The sequence below is a fragment of the Mustelus asterias genome, chromosome 7, assembly GCF_964213995.1.
Source record: "Mustelus asterias chromosome 7, sMusAst1.hap1.1, whole genome shotgun sequence".
Lineage (NCBI taxonomy): Eukaryota > Metazoa > Chordata > Chondrichthyes > Carcharhiniformes > Triakidae > Mustelus > Mustelus asterias.
The window spans coordinates 34,926,932-34,942,071 of record NC_135807.1 but is presented as its reverse complement, the minus strand read 5'-3'; the positions used below and the strand labels follow the sequence as shown (position 1 = coordinate 34,942,071).

The window sequence follows — 15,140 nt, the reverse complement described above, 5'->3', positions numbered from 1 at the left end:
CCATTACACTAAGGGGTTAGCTTTATGACACCGTTGCACTCCACGAGCATTCTAACACTTCCCTTGTTTCTTGGCAACAAGAACTGAACACAGCACCCAAAGTACATGTGACCAGAACACTTCCCCTGAATTATATATTTTATTATATTATTTTTGTTGTTTATTATTTTGTTTCTTTGAAATGCTGCTCCAAACTGGTTGAAAATTTTGAATAGACATCTCTGAAAACTCCCATGTCCCTCCCAATTTCACCCTTGGAGGATTTCACTGAATACATTAGTCAGACATTTTGCCATCCTATAAAGCATATTCTACATCTGTTTGCATTAAATTTCATCTACCATTGCTTGGAGATCTTAATTCAATCTGATTTCTAGCCTAGCACCTTTGATTCTTCTGTTCCTGTTAGTGACATTGCTTGCAAATGTGATCAATTTGCCCGGAGTTTCGGAATTCAAGTCAATTATGTAATTTTTAAGCAGCCGTGGTTCTGGGGAACTCCACAGGGTACTTTCCCCACCTTGACACTAAGGACAGGATGGGCTGAATGGCCTCCTGTGTTGTAGGCTATGATTCAATTATTACTCTTGTAGGAAGAGCCTATTGGTTTCTATACATAAGCCAATTTTGTATGCATTCCAAGTTTCAACCCAAAACTCCAGAGTGGAGAGAGAGAGCTGCAGTTTAATACAGTAGTGTCTCCTCCTTCTTAGGCAGGTCCTTGGGATCAAGGATGACTTGCTTCGACTCCAGTTCAATGGGTTTGGAGATGGTCGATGGTGTGCAGACTGTCACATGCAGGGCAGATGGTGCTTGGAGGTTTACATGGCCTAACATATCGAATTCACCTCTGCATGTTCCCAATGAATTCTCTTGATGTATTTGGTGCTGTTCCAAATGAATCTTCTCCATTTTGTTCAGTCCCAGTTCCATCAACACTGCAATTTCTTCTGCTGTCTTTAAAGCCAAAGTATGCTCAGTAAACAATCTTTTTCTGATAATCTTCTAGGTTATGGTCTCCAAAATGAGGCTCTTTGCAATTGTCTAATGACTTGCCAAACTCAATGCTGTGCCAGCCTTAAGGTAGCCACAAACTGAGCAATACCTTCGCCTTGCACTTGATTCCTTCAATGGATCCTGAACCTTTCCGTGATGCTCAATGGCTTTGGAGAGTAATGTTCTTCAAAGATCTTTGTCAAGTCATCATAAGCTTTGGTTCCCGGCTTTGTTGGATGAACCAAATTTCAGAGCAAATTAAAGGTTTTACATCCTATTGTATTGAGAAAAACTGGTATGACAACTTGTCTGCAATTTTATTCGCTGTAGAAAGCACTGAAAATGTTGTACATAGGAACTCCATGATTCATTTCCTTCATTGAAAGGGCCCAAGGAAGCTAACTGACCCACTATTTTTCCTGCAGGTACATGTGACTCAAGGCTGCTCAATGTATTTTTAAAAATATCTTCCCAGTATTTCCCTTTTTAATCTGGAGACTGTTGACTTGATGTATTTCTTTCATGCGATAATAGCCATATAGCAAAGCATCTGCTCTTTTCAAATATGCCAGATACTGCCTGGAATCTCACTCTTCTCTGAACAGAAAAAACCCTCTTAAAAACTCAGCTATTTTTTCTTACTTGTTCTTCATGGCACTGCCAGCTAAATCTTTAATCCTGTTGATGCATTTCCCCAGGCTTCTAATATTCAAAGTGTGAGGACCCAGAAATTTACTCTGTCTTAGGCTCTTTCCTTAATGCTTTCAATGAAACAAAATCCCGACATTGTCAATTTTTTTCTGTAATGTTCTAACTACATAACTATAGGGTTCATGGTGGGAGATATAGGAAGGATATCAGAGGTAGGTTCTTTACGCAGAGAGTGGTTGGGGTGTGGAATGGACTGCCTGCAGTGATAGTGGAGTCAGACACTTTAGGAACATTTAAGCGGTTATTGGATAGGCACATGGAGCACACCAGGATGATAGGGAGTGGGATAGCTTGATCTTGGTTTCAGATAAAGCTTGGCACAACATCGTGGGCCGAAGGGCCTCTTCTATGCTGTTCTATGTTCTATGTATGTTAGGGGTTGTGGGTTTTAAACAGAAAGGGAAAAGACTTGGTTTGCACACATCGATACAAACAAACTCATAACAGGTTTTATTGTAGAGCTGTTGGCTGCTCTGTATCAGAATACAAAGCTGAAAGTAAAACAGCAGCCTGAGCACACACCCTAATTACATCACTATCAAATCATGTGATCAGCTCTTAAACCAACTTGAACCCTTGTTAAACGTACAACAGTGTCCATCAGCAAAATGTGCTTTGATAAAACCACTACTGACCAAGCTACCGAGATCTTGAGAACATATATGCCTGACTGGGCCTAAAGCAAATGCGGAGATAACCAAGCAGGAAAGTTCTGTCCTCATCCTCACCATTCTACCTCTTGCAGATCTATCTGTTCACGACAGTATCAGTAGGAGCGACCACCGCACTTATCCTTGTGGAGCAGAAGTCCAGCCTTCATGCTGAGGACAGCCTCCATCATGTAACATGATACTACCACCCTGCTAAAAGGGATAGATTCAGAATAATCTTCGCAGTTCAAAACTAGGAATCCATGGAGGCATTGTAGGCCAACAGCAGAACTGCATTTGACACAATCCGTAAGCTCATGATATGTCATATCCCCCACTCTAGTCTGATAGGATCAACCTTGGTTTGAGTGAGTCTAGGACAATGACAACAGCAGAACCAGCCATACCTAAAAACGAGGGATCAACCTGGTGAAGCTACAAAACAGGACTACTTGCATGCTATAGACAGAGCTAAGTGATCCGACAACCAATGGATCAGATCAATCGATGTAGTGCTGGCATACAGAGTTATGAATGGTGGAGCACAATTCAACAACCAAAAGGGGAGGCTACACAAATTCTCAATGATAGGATGGCACAGTACATCAGTGCAAAAGACAACATTAAAGCATTTGCAACCATAAACGCAGAGTGGATGATCCATCCCAACTGCATTCCTGATATCAGCACCATCATAAATTCCAGCTTTCAACCAAATGGATTCACTGAATGGGACATCAAGAAATGGAAAACAACACCAGATACAGCAAAGGATATGGACCCTGATAGCATTTTGATAGTGCATACTACTGAAGACTTCTGCTCCAGAATTAGATGCACCCTTGACCAAGCTGTTCCAGTATAGCTGCAACACTGGCATCTGCCTGACAAGGTAGAAAATTGCCTAGGTATGTTGCATCCATAAAAGGAGCAGCGCTCCGAAAGCTTATGGTATTTGCTACCAAATAAACCTGTTGGACTTTAACCTGGTGTTGAGAGACTTCTTACTGCATCCACAAAAAGCAGGACAAAGCCAATTACCACCCTATCAGTGTACTCTCAATCAAAGTGATGGAAGGTGTAACTGATAGTGTTGTCAGAACACAATTGCCATGGATTCCCAGTGTTGATAGATTAAGTGTATTCTAAATCCAAACCATTCCACAAAATGATCGTGTCACACAACACAAATGGAAGGTGTCCTCATCACGATAGCTGAACTTTGCTCCAGAAGTACAATGCAATTGTCACTCTTAGATTATGACATGATGATTGTGGGCAGATGCAGCTGAGATAGGTAGACTGGGGAAGACAAGTACAAATGGGTTTTTCCCTCTTGGTTCTCTCTACACAGGTCTCAGACTCAGTCTTGCAACTATATCCTTCAGGTCTTGGTTGTTCAGTTAGTAGTGGTAAAATCTAAAGTTTTAGTGCCACAAGTAGGCTTACATTAACACTGCAATGAAGTTACTGTGAAAAATCCCCTAATCGCCACACTCCGGTGCCTGTTCGGTACACGGAGGGAGAATTTAACATGGCCAATGCACCTAACCAGCATGTCTTTCAGTCTGTGGAAAGAAACCGGAGCACCTGGAGGAAACTCACCAGTCACAAAGAACATGCAAACTCCGCACAGATAGTGACCCAAGCCAGGAATCAAACTCGAGTCCCTGGTGCTGTACGCCAGCAGTGCTAACCACTGTGCCATCATCTAGTCAGTGATACTCCATTTAGATCACCCAGTCCATCCTGCTCCAGATCTCATTACAGCCTTGGTCCAAACATGGACAAAACAGCTGAATTCCAGAGTTAAGAGTGACTGCACTTGACATCAAGTCAACATTTTGAGTGTTGCATAAAGGAGCCCTAGGAATGTGGAGGTTAATGAGAATTGAAGGAGGAACCTCTGCACTCGTTACAGTCATAATTAGCACAAAGAAAGATGCTCAAGGTTGTTGGAGGTCAATCATCCCAGTCCCACGATATCACTGCAGGTGGTCCTTAGGGTAGTGTCCTAGCTCAGTTAACTTCAGCTGTTTCATCAATACTGTCCCTTCAACACGTCAGGAATGGGGACGTTCACTGATGATTGTTGTGTTCATTTCGACTTGCAATTCCTCAGATATTGAAGTAGTTCAATCCCAAATACAAGACCAGGACAACTTTCAGGTTTGGGCCAAGTGGCAAACAATACTTGCACCATTTAAGTGTCAGTCAAAGACCATTTCCAAGAGGAGAATCTATCTCCCCTTGACGTTAAACAGAACCATAACCAAATTCCCTATCAACATCATCCTGGGAGTTACAACAGACCAGAAATTTAACAGGATTTAGCCACCTAAGTACTGTGGCAAGAAGTGCAGGTTAGAGGTTGGGAATTCTGCAGTGAGTTACTCATTTCCTGACTCCCAGTGCCCATCTGCAATGTACAAGGCACAAGTCAGGAGTGTGACAAAATACTCTCCACTTGCCTGGATGTGTGTAGCTCCAACAACTGAAGCTCAACATAATCCAAGACAATTTCTTCTCATCTGTCTTGAATGAGCAACCCCTTACTTTTAAACGGTGAGATGACCGTACCAAAAATGGACTCGCATATAGCACCAATATAATATATAAAAGGAAAGTATCACATCTGTACAAGATTGTCAACGTTACAAAATGTCTGCCTGCCCCCATCTGCATTGGCATTAACAGATACAGATCATTTAATCAAGCAACTAGTGATTTTAATTTGAAGTTCTAACATATTAATTAGGACAAGGTCAGACTCCAGACTAACAGTACATGGTTAAATGCCGAGCTGGAAACTTGTGCAGCTTCATGCATTACTGGTCCTTTCAGGTAATATACCAGAGGGTATATTAATCACCAAACACATACATTCCCACCATTAAAGGGGAGCAGATTTAGGATGGAGTCGAGGAGGAATTTCTTCACCCAAAGGGTTGTGAATCTGTGGAATTCCCTGCCCAGTGAAGCAGTTGAGGCTACCTCATTGAATGTTTTTAAGGCAAAGATAGATTTTTGAACAGTAAAGGAATTAAGGGTTATGGTGAGCGGGCAGGGAAGTGGAGCTGAGTTAACGAAAAGATTAACCATGATCTTATTGAATGGCAGAGCAAGCTCGAGAGACCAGATGGCCTACTCCTGCTCGTAGTTCTTGCTACCATCTACAAGATGCATGGCATCAACACACTAAGGCTCTTTCAATAGCATTTGCCAAGCCTGTTGGCATCTCCCACCTAAGGAGGACAAAGGTAGCAGACACATGGGAAAACCAGCATCTGCAAGTTCCCATCCAAGAGACACACCATTCTCACTTGGACCGGTATTGTCAACCCTTCATCGTCACTGGGTCAAAATCCTGGAAACATCACTGTGTATACCTACACATCGACTGGAGCAGTTCAAGAGGACGGCTGACCATCATCTTCTTGAGGGCAATTAGGAATGGACAATGATGGCTTTGACATTAATATTCATATCCCAACAAAAAAAAATGTTATCGATCCAAAACCAGATTCAATTTATTTACTTTAAAATTAATCTCTGCTTCAAATTTTCATTTTTAGAAATGGCACCAAAGTTGTTGGACCCAAGGTCAATGGACGCCCTCTGGTATATTACCTGAAAGGACCAGTAATGCATTAAGCTGCACAAGTTTCCAGCTCAGCATTTAACCATGTACTGTTAGTATAGAATCTGACCTTGTCCTCATTAATGTGTTAGAATTTTAAATTAAAATTACTAGTTGCTTGATAAAATGATCTGGAGATGGGGCAGGCAGAAGTTTTGTAATGTTGACAGTCTTGTACAGATGTGATGCTTTCCTTTTATATATATTGGTGCTATAAACGGTCATCTCACCATTTAAAAGAAAGGGGTTGCTCATTCAAGACAGATGAGAAGAAATTTTCTGAGGATATAGTGGCTTTGGATCTCCCTTCCTCAAAAGGTAGTGGAAACAGAGTATGAAGGTTTTCGAGGGAGAGAGATAGATTCTTGATAAAGAGGTGAAAATTTATCACGATAGATGGGAGGTTACAGATCAGCCATGACCGAATTTAATGGCTCGAAGGGCTGAGTGGTTTACTCCTGCTCCCGAAAAAAACTGAATACTAGGGGTGAAATTAAAATGAAAATTGAACAGTGGCTGAGGGTTTCATCCAAAACAACAATCTCTTTCAGATGCTAACTGACCACAATGCCTTAACTAGCATGTGTGTTTATTTAGACAGCTCCAAGCCCTTATGTTAAGGCATTCTCTTCATTGCTAACATGGCTCCAAACGTGCATCATCGTTTGTTCAAAGCAATGGGAAAATTCCACCTTGTTGGTTCCATTTAAGGTTATCCCTTGGAAATTGTAACATCAGTATACTAGCTGGAATACATTCATAAGAACATAAGAAATAGGAGCAGGAGTAGGCCATCTAGCCCCTCGAGCCTGCCCCGCCATTCAATAAGATCATGGCTGATCTGACGTGGATCAGTACCACTTACCCGCCTGATCCCCATAACCCTTAATTCCCTTACCGCTCAGGAATCCATCCATCCGCGCTTTAAACATATTCAGCGAGGTAGCCTCCACCACCTCAGTGGGCAGAGAATTCCAGAGATTCACCACCCTCTGGGAGAAGAAGTTCCTCCTCAACTCTGTCTTAAACCGACCCCCCTTTATTTTGAGGCTGTGTCCTCTAGTTTTAACTTCCTTACTAAGTGGAAAGAATCTCTCCGCCTCCACCCTATCCAGCCCCCGCATTATCTTATATGTCTCCATAAGATCCCCCCTCATCCTTCTAAACTCCAACGAGTACAAACCCAATCTCCTCAGCCTCTCCTCATAATCCAAACCCCTCATCTCCGGTATCAACCTGGTGAACCTTCTCTGCACTCCCTCCAATGCCAATATATCCTTCCTCATATAAGGGGACCAATACTGCACACAGTATTCCAGCTGCGGCCTCACCAATGCCCTGTACAGGTGCATCAAGACATCCCTGCTTTTATATTCTATCCCCCTCGCAATATAGGCCAACATCCCATTTGCCTTCTTGATCACCTGTTGTACCTGCAGACTGGGCTTTTGCGTCTCATGCACAAGGACCCCCAGGTCCCTTTGCACGGTAGCATGTTTTAAAACATTCAAAACTAAAAATGGTTGTGAAGAATAATTTGAAGAATAGCTTTGGTATTGGAGGAATGTTCATATTGTCATCCTAGCAGTATTTGTTTTTATTAAAGACAATGAAATGCAATAGGTAATGAATTTATTTAAATCCACATTCTGAACTGGAGCTTAATCACAAAACACAAAATACCAGGGGACGTTTTATAAATAGACAGTTGTAATATGATACTGAGATTTTTCTTAATGCCATACATAATGCTAAGTAACTGCATCTATTTATAAGATCATAATCACAAGAGTGCCCAAATGGATTATTGAAAGAAAACCTCATCACCTCAGGACATCCCACGTGTTTCAATTACTTTGGAAATAAAGTCAATGTTATATGATGAACAATCTGTGCACAAGGTGCCACAAACAGCATGAATTCAATGGCCAGGTATCTTGTTGGTGTCAAGGAGGGAAGAATGTTGCTAGAACAACAGTAGAGTTCCCTGTTTTTCTCAATTGCAGAGCCACAGGATCCTTTAAAAAAACTACCCCAACACGCAGGTGAAACTAGGTTTTGTAATGCATCTGAGACATAGCACTTGTGACAAGGCAGCATTCCTCTAGCAATTCAAGGCTTATTTGACAGAACCTTACAAAATCTTGACCTCTTTCACCGAAAAGAACAGGGCAGCAGATGCACAAGGACATCATCTGCAAATTCCCCTCCAAGCCACACGCCATCCTGTCTTAGAATAATATCGTTGTTCCTTCTGGGCCAAAATCTTGGAACTCCCTCCTCAACAGCATTGCGAGGGTACCTGTGTCGCATGGATTGCAGCAGTTCAAGTCAGCAGCTCATCACCAGCTTCATAAAGGGCAAGGATGGACAGTAATTACTGGTCTTAACAGTGATGCCCACATCTCAAGAACAAATTTAAAAAGTACAGAAGCAAAATAGGGAAAATCTGGAAAAACAAAAATGCTGGAAAAAATAGTCAGGTCAGGCAGCATCTGTGCAGAGAAGCAGAGTTAAAGTTTCGGGTCAATGAGTTATCAAAACTCATCAGTACATCTGACGTTCATCGACCTGAAACATTAACAATGTTTCTCTCCACAGATACTGCCTGATATGCCGAGTTTTCCAGCATTTTTTGTTCTTTTAAAAATATATACTGCACTGAATCAGTCATCAACCTGGATTCCTAAGTGGGTGTGTTGAGATAAACTGAATCATATAAAAAACCCGAATTGTTCATTACTGTCCTGGAGGACTCCACCTGACCTAGTCCATATCATGTAGCTGACTCTTAATGTTCCGAAATGGCCAAGCAGGAGGTTGCACAAACACGTCATTGTTCATCACTTTATCAAGGCAATTAGAGATGGGGTGCTAAGAGCAATTACAAAAATTAGGAAATTAAATGCATCAAGAAATCTAGGCAATAATTAGGAATTTGCAAAGTCCCCAAGTAATTTAAAATCTCTCAACCGGTAAAGGTGCCAGCATGTCTACAATTACTGATTTATCAGACAATCAAACTGAGGAGAAATGCTACTGTTCGGAGAAACAATTAAACTCTGATCTTACTGAGGGTTTATTCTGTAGCCTTAAGAGAATACACAATCATCCTAGCACAATAAGTTCTACATTGCATGGTACAAAGCTTCCGTGCTTGGTAAATGGGATGTTAAATTTTATTTTAAATGTGAGCAACACTGCAGAGGTAATTACACTAGTTTCCAGCTTTAGTGTAAATGTGCGATGAGTTGAATGATTTTGATGGTATTGGTCAAGGGAGGAATTTTAGTCAGAATTCCTTATTCTATTCCCAGAGACATTTCCATGAGGTCGATAGCTTCATCTGAACAACAGGAAGGGGCATCCCCAGCAATTCAGGGTTCCTCAGTACGACATGAGCTAAAAATGATGTGGGATTAGAGTCTGCATTTCTTCTGACCCGGAGAGAAAGAACTACCAGTTTAGCAAAAAGTATATCAAAAAACTACCAAATGATAAGCCTTGTTGTCGGGAAAACAAAGGTTGTTATAAATGTTATTTGTATCATTAAATATTAGAAGGCTTAGTTTTAAGTGGATTTAATTTAGTGTTGCTGTGTAAGGAAGGGTAAGTGCATAGTTAGATTTCTGCTGGACAAAGGGGTTTGTAGGTGTGGAGGTTTTGGTTTCAATTCAAACTGTGCTATTGTGTTTAGAGAGGTTAAGGCTGAAGAAAAAAGAAAAGCTTGGCAGAAGCTTGATGTCGTTGCTTAGCAACCAGGGGCCCTTTTAAAAGGTACAAAGGCTATTTGTTCTTCGTTTAACTGGAAGACAGGGCAGTTGGAGATAGGACGCCAGGGAGTGAACATCTCTGAACTAGTCAGGGATTGTCACCCATTTCCACCTATCTGCTGCTGAAACCATTCTTTTGCTACATCCAGATTTGACAATTTTGATGCCCTCGTAGCTGGCCTCACCTTCCAATAACTGAAGCTTATTCCAAACTCTGTATACTAACTTGCACCAATTACATTCACCTATAAATCCTGTATTGCTGACCACTCCCACACCAGCAACTTTGCAACTTAAAAATTTATATTTGTGAATTTTTCCTTTCCCAAAACTTTTCTAGTCTGACAACCCTCTAAGAATTCTGCAATCCTCTAATGCTAGCCTCTTGTGAATCCAACAACTTTGGCCTTGCTATTGACAGCCTTGTCTTCAGTTGTCTCGGCCCCAGGCTCTACCTGTCCATTTTTCTCTCAAGATTCTTCCTACTACCTCCCTTAAACAGCCACCCGGTGCAGAGGGGGAGGGGGCAGGGAACCTCCTCCTGGGCCTGTCAAGGCGTTCCTTCTACAGGTCCAGGCAGTGGGCGATCAAGGGGGTCATCCAACCCGACTGTCTGCCCCTCGACCACGGATATATTCGCGGCCGGGTGTCCCTGGAAAGGGAGCATGCGGTGTCCGAGGGCACCACTGAAGCCTTCTGTGCCTGCTGGGCACCGCAGGGACTGGCGTGTATTATTGACCCCTTTAATCACATTTTAATTTGATGTTTCAAGTTTCCTTTCTGCTTTGTTTTTTGTTTTGGGCAGTTCCCCCCTTTTAGAGAGCTGACCTTTTTGAGTTGTCCTTAAGTTAGTTTGATTTTGTTTATTTGGTTCAACACAAAAAGATATCCTTATACAGCACAGGTGTGACAGGAGCAGAAAAGGAGCAAAGACCAACTTCACCTGTTGTCAAACTCTTGATGCTGAAATCAAAGATACCAAAACCATTCTGTGGAATAATGGCTACCTAATCTGGAATCCACATATTCACACACAGGACCCTGAACTTGTAGACAGAAGGGGTATGTCCATGCATCACACCTTTTCCAACTAAACAAAAGTTTAGAGGACTGTCATCCTTGGTTCATTTCCCATAGAAATGCCTTGACCATAGTCAACCTGCTCGGTCTGAATTTAAAACAAAAGCTCGACAAAGCTTACGGACGGCACGGTGGCACAGTGGCTAGCACTGCTGCCTCACAGCACCTAGCACTGCTGCCTGACAGCGCCAGGGACCCAGGTTCAATTCCCGGCTTCGGTCACTGTGTGGAGTTTGCACATTCTCCCAGTGTTTGTGTGGGTTTCCGCCGGGTGCTCCGATTTTCCCCCACAGTCCAAAGATGCGCTGTTAGGTGGATTGGCCATGCTAAATTGCCCCTTAGTTTCAGGGGACTAGCTAGGGTAAATGCATGGAGTTATGGGGATAGGGCCTGGGTGGGATTGTGGTTGGTGCAGGCTCGATGGGCCGAATGGCCTCCTTCTGCACTGTAGGATTCTAGTTGACTGTTCTCTGCTGCATTCTCTTTGGCAATGTTTCTACTTGCCAACCAGTCAGCACTCTTCTCATGCAGTACAAATTGTTGTTCCTTTTACTGTTAGTTTACCTTGCATAGATGTCCTGATGAGTGCAAGACAAAAAGCTGCGATCGTATGTCTCTTTTCTCAGCAATTCTAAAATGAGGTTATTCCTCAAAAGAATTTTCTTATTACTAAACTTCAGTGAAGTCCAAATCCTACAATACACAAGTTCCACAGCAGTACAATTATAGAAGCCTTCGTCAAAATTGAGAAATTTCATTAGTTTCAGTACTATCAAAAACCATCACTTTCCTGTAAAGTTAACCAAGCTCCTTCAGGAATGTATAGATTCTGTAGAGATTAAAGACTACAACCACATGAACATAGGAGCTGGCAGCCATCAAGCTTAGCCTAAGGAGATCACGACAGGGTCACCTGGCATGTGGCAGACTCAATTTAACAGACTCAATTCCATAGTCTACGTATTGACCCCCCCGTGCTCCTCCCCCTATAGTTCAATGTCTAGTCATGCTATCATTTGTTGAAAGCACACAAACACTATGTAGATATCAGGTTGTTTCATTGGACAAAATCTTCAGCAAAGTACAGCAATCAACTCCAACAATCGTATACACCACCCTCCTTCTCCCATCGACCCAAAAAGTTCCTTTTAGACATGCCAAACTGTAGTTCATTCAAAATAACTCAATTAATTTTGCATGGAACTATCATTGCTATTTCTCCACTGTCACTAGGAAAAAGTCCTGGAAAACCCTACTAACTAGAACTGAGGGTTTCCCTACACCTGGTGCACTGCATTGGTAGAGGAAGGCAACTCAGGGAAATTAGGGACAAGCAACAAACATTGACAATGGCACATCCCATGAACAAACAAAAAGCAGCCAACCATAGCATATTTCACAATTGTGATCTAATATTTTGATTTGATTTATTATTGTCACATGTATTAGTATACAAAGAAAAGTATTATTTCTTACATGCTATACAGACAAAGCATAGGTGCAGAATGTAATGTTAGAGTCATAGCTAGGGTGTAGCGTGAGATCAACTTAACATAAGGTAGGTCCATTCAAAGGTCTGATGGCAGCAGGGAAGAAGCTGTTGTTGAGTCGGTTGTTACGTGACCTCAGACTTTTGTATCTTTTTCCCGACAGGAAAGTGGAAGAGAGTATGTCCGAGGAGGAAGCATGGGGTCCTCGATTATGCTGGCTGCTTTTCTGAGGCAGTGGGATGTGTAGACAGTCAATATGGTTCAAAACTGGCATCATTACGGAAGTGCACACATGACTGGATTGGAGTTGGCAGTGATGTGTTTTGATGTGATAAAAATATACCAGCAACCAAAGCACTCATCAATAATAACTGCTGCACTAGGACTGGATTGGGTGGGATTTGTGGAACCAGAGTCACTTAGCTAGATGGCCAGGCACATGGTTCAGAACAACATCACAGGCTCAATTCCCTTTCTAGTTGAGGTAAACTGGAGTTGCCTTGCCCCCGAGAATTCAAGGTAACGACGAATGGCTGTCAAAAACTGCCAAGAAAATGGCTCAGGATGAAGCAGCAGCAATAATGCCTGTTTTCAGGCAGAGCACACACTGACCGGACGGAGAGATAAGATCAGTCAATTCAGCAGCGAAGGGGGAATAAAAAAAGTCACTAGGAGAAACCAACAACAAACCTTCAGGTCCTACTGTCCAATGTTGGCAGGCCAGAAAGCTCTGGTTCTCCGACCTCACTCAATTCTAGCTATTCATGTATGAAAATTATGCACTTTCATTCACTGGGATAATTACTTAAGTTGTCAATCTGAACTAATTTTCTTGATGTCTGAACCTTTCTAAACTGATCTTCCCTCATAATACCTGCCCTCCCACTCACCTTGCCATCAACACTGCCCTCATGTCCAAGAATAATTATTCAAGGAAATGAAGGAAAGTGCAGTAAAATTACATTTCATATATGAAGTAAAAAGCTGCCTTTTAAAATTTTATTCATTATATAGGTCTTCAGCAGCATTATGGTCATGTTATTGGACTAATGATTTGGAAAGGCAGAATTCAAATTCCACCACTGCAGATAGGGAATTTAAATTAGGAATAAAAAAAGTTAGTAAGCTACTGGATTGCTGTAAAAGCCCCACCTGGTTCACTAATGTCCTTTGGGAAGGAAATCTGCTTTCCTTATCCAATGTGGCCTACATGAGACTGCAGCAATGTGCTTGACTGTTAACTGTTGAGCACATCCATAAATAATATCCGTACACATTCATAGAATCAGAGAATCCCTTCTGTGCAGGAGGAGGCCAATCACTTCACCGAGTCTGCACTGAGTCTCCGACAGAGCATCTTACCCAGGCCAACTACCCCCCCCCCCCCCCCCCCCCGCCCCCCCTCATCATATCCCCATAACCTCAGGTATTTACCCCACTAATAAGAACATAAATAAGAACATAAAAAATAGGAGCAGGAGTAGGCCATCTAGCCCCTCGAGCCTGCCCCGCCATTCAATAAGATCATGGCTGATCTGAAGTGAATCAGTTCCACTTACGCGCCTGCTCCCCATAACCCTTAATTCCCCTACCGATCAGAAATCCATCTATCCGTGACTTAAACATATTCAACAAGGTAGCCTCCACCACTTCAGTGGGCAGAGAATTCCAGAGATTCACCACCCTGAGAGAAGAAGTTCCTCCTCAACTCTGTCCTAAACTGACCCCCCTTTATTTTGAGGCTGTGCCCTCTTGTTCTAGCTTCCTTTCTAAGTGGAAAGAATCTCTCCACTTCTACCCTATCCAGCCCCTTCATTATCTTATATGCCTCTATAAGATCACCCCTCAGCCTTCTAAACTCCAACGAGTACAAACCTAATCTGCTCAATCTCTCCTCATAATCTACACCCCTCATCTCCGGTATCAACCTGGTGAACCCTAACCTACAAATCCTGGAACTAAGGGGCAATTTAGCATGGCCAATCCACCTAACTTATACATCTTTGGACTGTGGGAGGAAACTGGAGCACCCAGAGGAAACCCACACAGACATGGGGAGAATGAGCAAAATTTACAATCACCCAAAGTTGGAGTTAAACCCGGGTCCCTGGCACTCTGAGGCAGCAGTGCTAATCACTGTGCGCCCCTGCATTTAGACCACTTACTTCTTCGAAAAATTCAATCAGATTCATCAGGCGTGACCTACCCATTACAAATCTATAATTACAATTTCATGAAATGCTTACATTGGTTTGTGGATAAAGCAGGAAAAAAAAGTTTTGAAGTGTTGCAGTTAGCTGTAATTTGATGGTGGATATGAACTAGGGATTCACTTGTGTGAGCATACAACCAACAATTTCAGCCTGCGAGTGTCTGCTGTACATTTTTTTAATTCATTCATGGGGCATGGGAGTCACTGGCTGGCCAGCATTTATTGCCCATCCCTAGTTGCCCGAGGGCAGTTGTGAGTCAGCCACATTGCTGTGGATTTGGAGTCACACGTAGGCCAGACCAGGCAAGGACAGCATATTTCCTTCCGTAAAGAACAAAGAATACAGCACAGGAACAGGCCCTTCAGCCCTCCAAGCCTGCACCGATCATGTGTTCCTAACTAGACCATCCGTTTGTATCCCTCTATTCCCAGTCTGTTCATGTTCACATTAGTCGGATTAGGCAGGAATTGGTGGATGTTGATTGGGAGAGGATGTTCGAGGGCAAGTCCGCGTCTGGCATGTGGGAGTCTTTTAAGGAACTATTGATAAGGCTGCAGGATAGGCATGTGCCTGTAAAAAGGAAAGAT

The 15,140-nt window shown here is 42.5% G+C and overlaps 1 protein-coding gene across 1 annotated transcript in view; it reads right to left on the bottom strand.

Annotated features, from left to right (window-relative positions):
- The window catches only part of oxsr1b (oxidative stress responsive kinase 1b), a 172,819-nt gene that overhangs the window by 122,427 nt on the left and 35,252 nt on the right, over nucleotides 1–15,140 (bottom strand). The window lies entirely within an intron of this gene.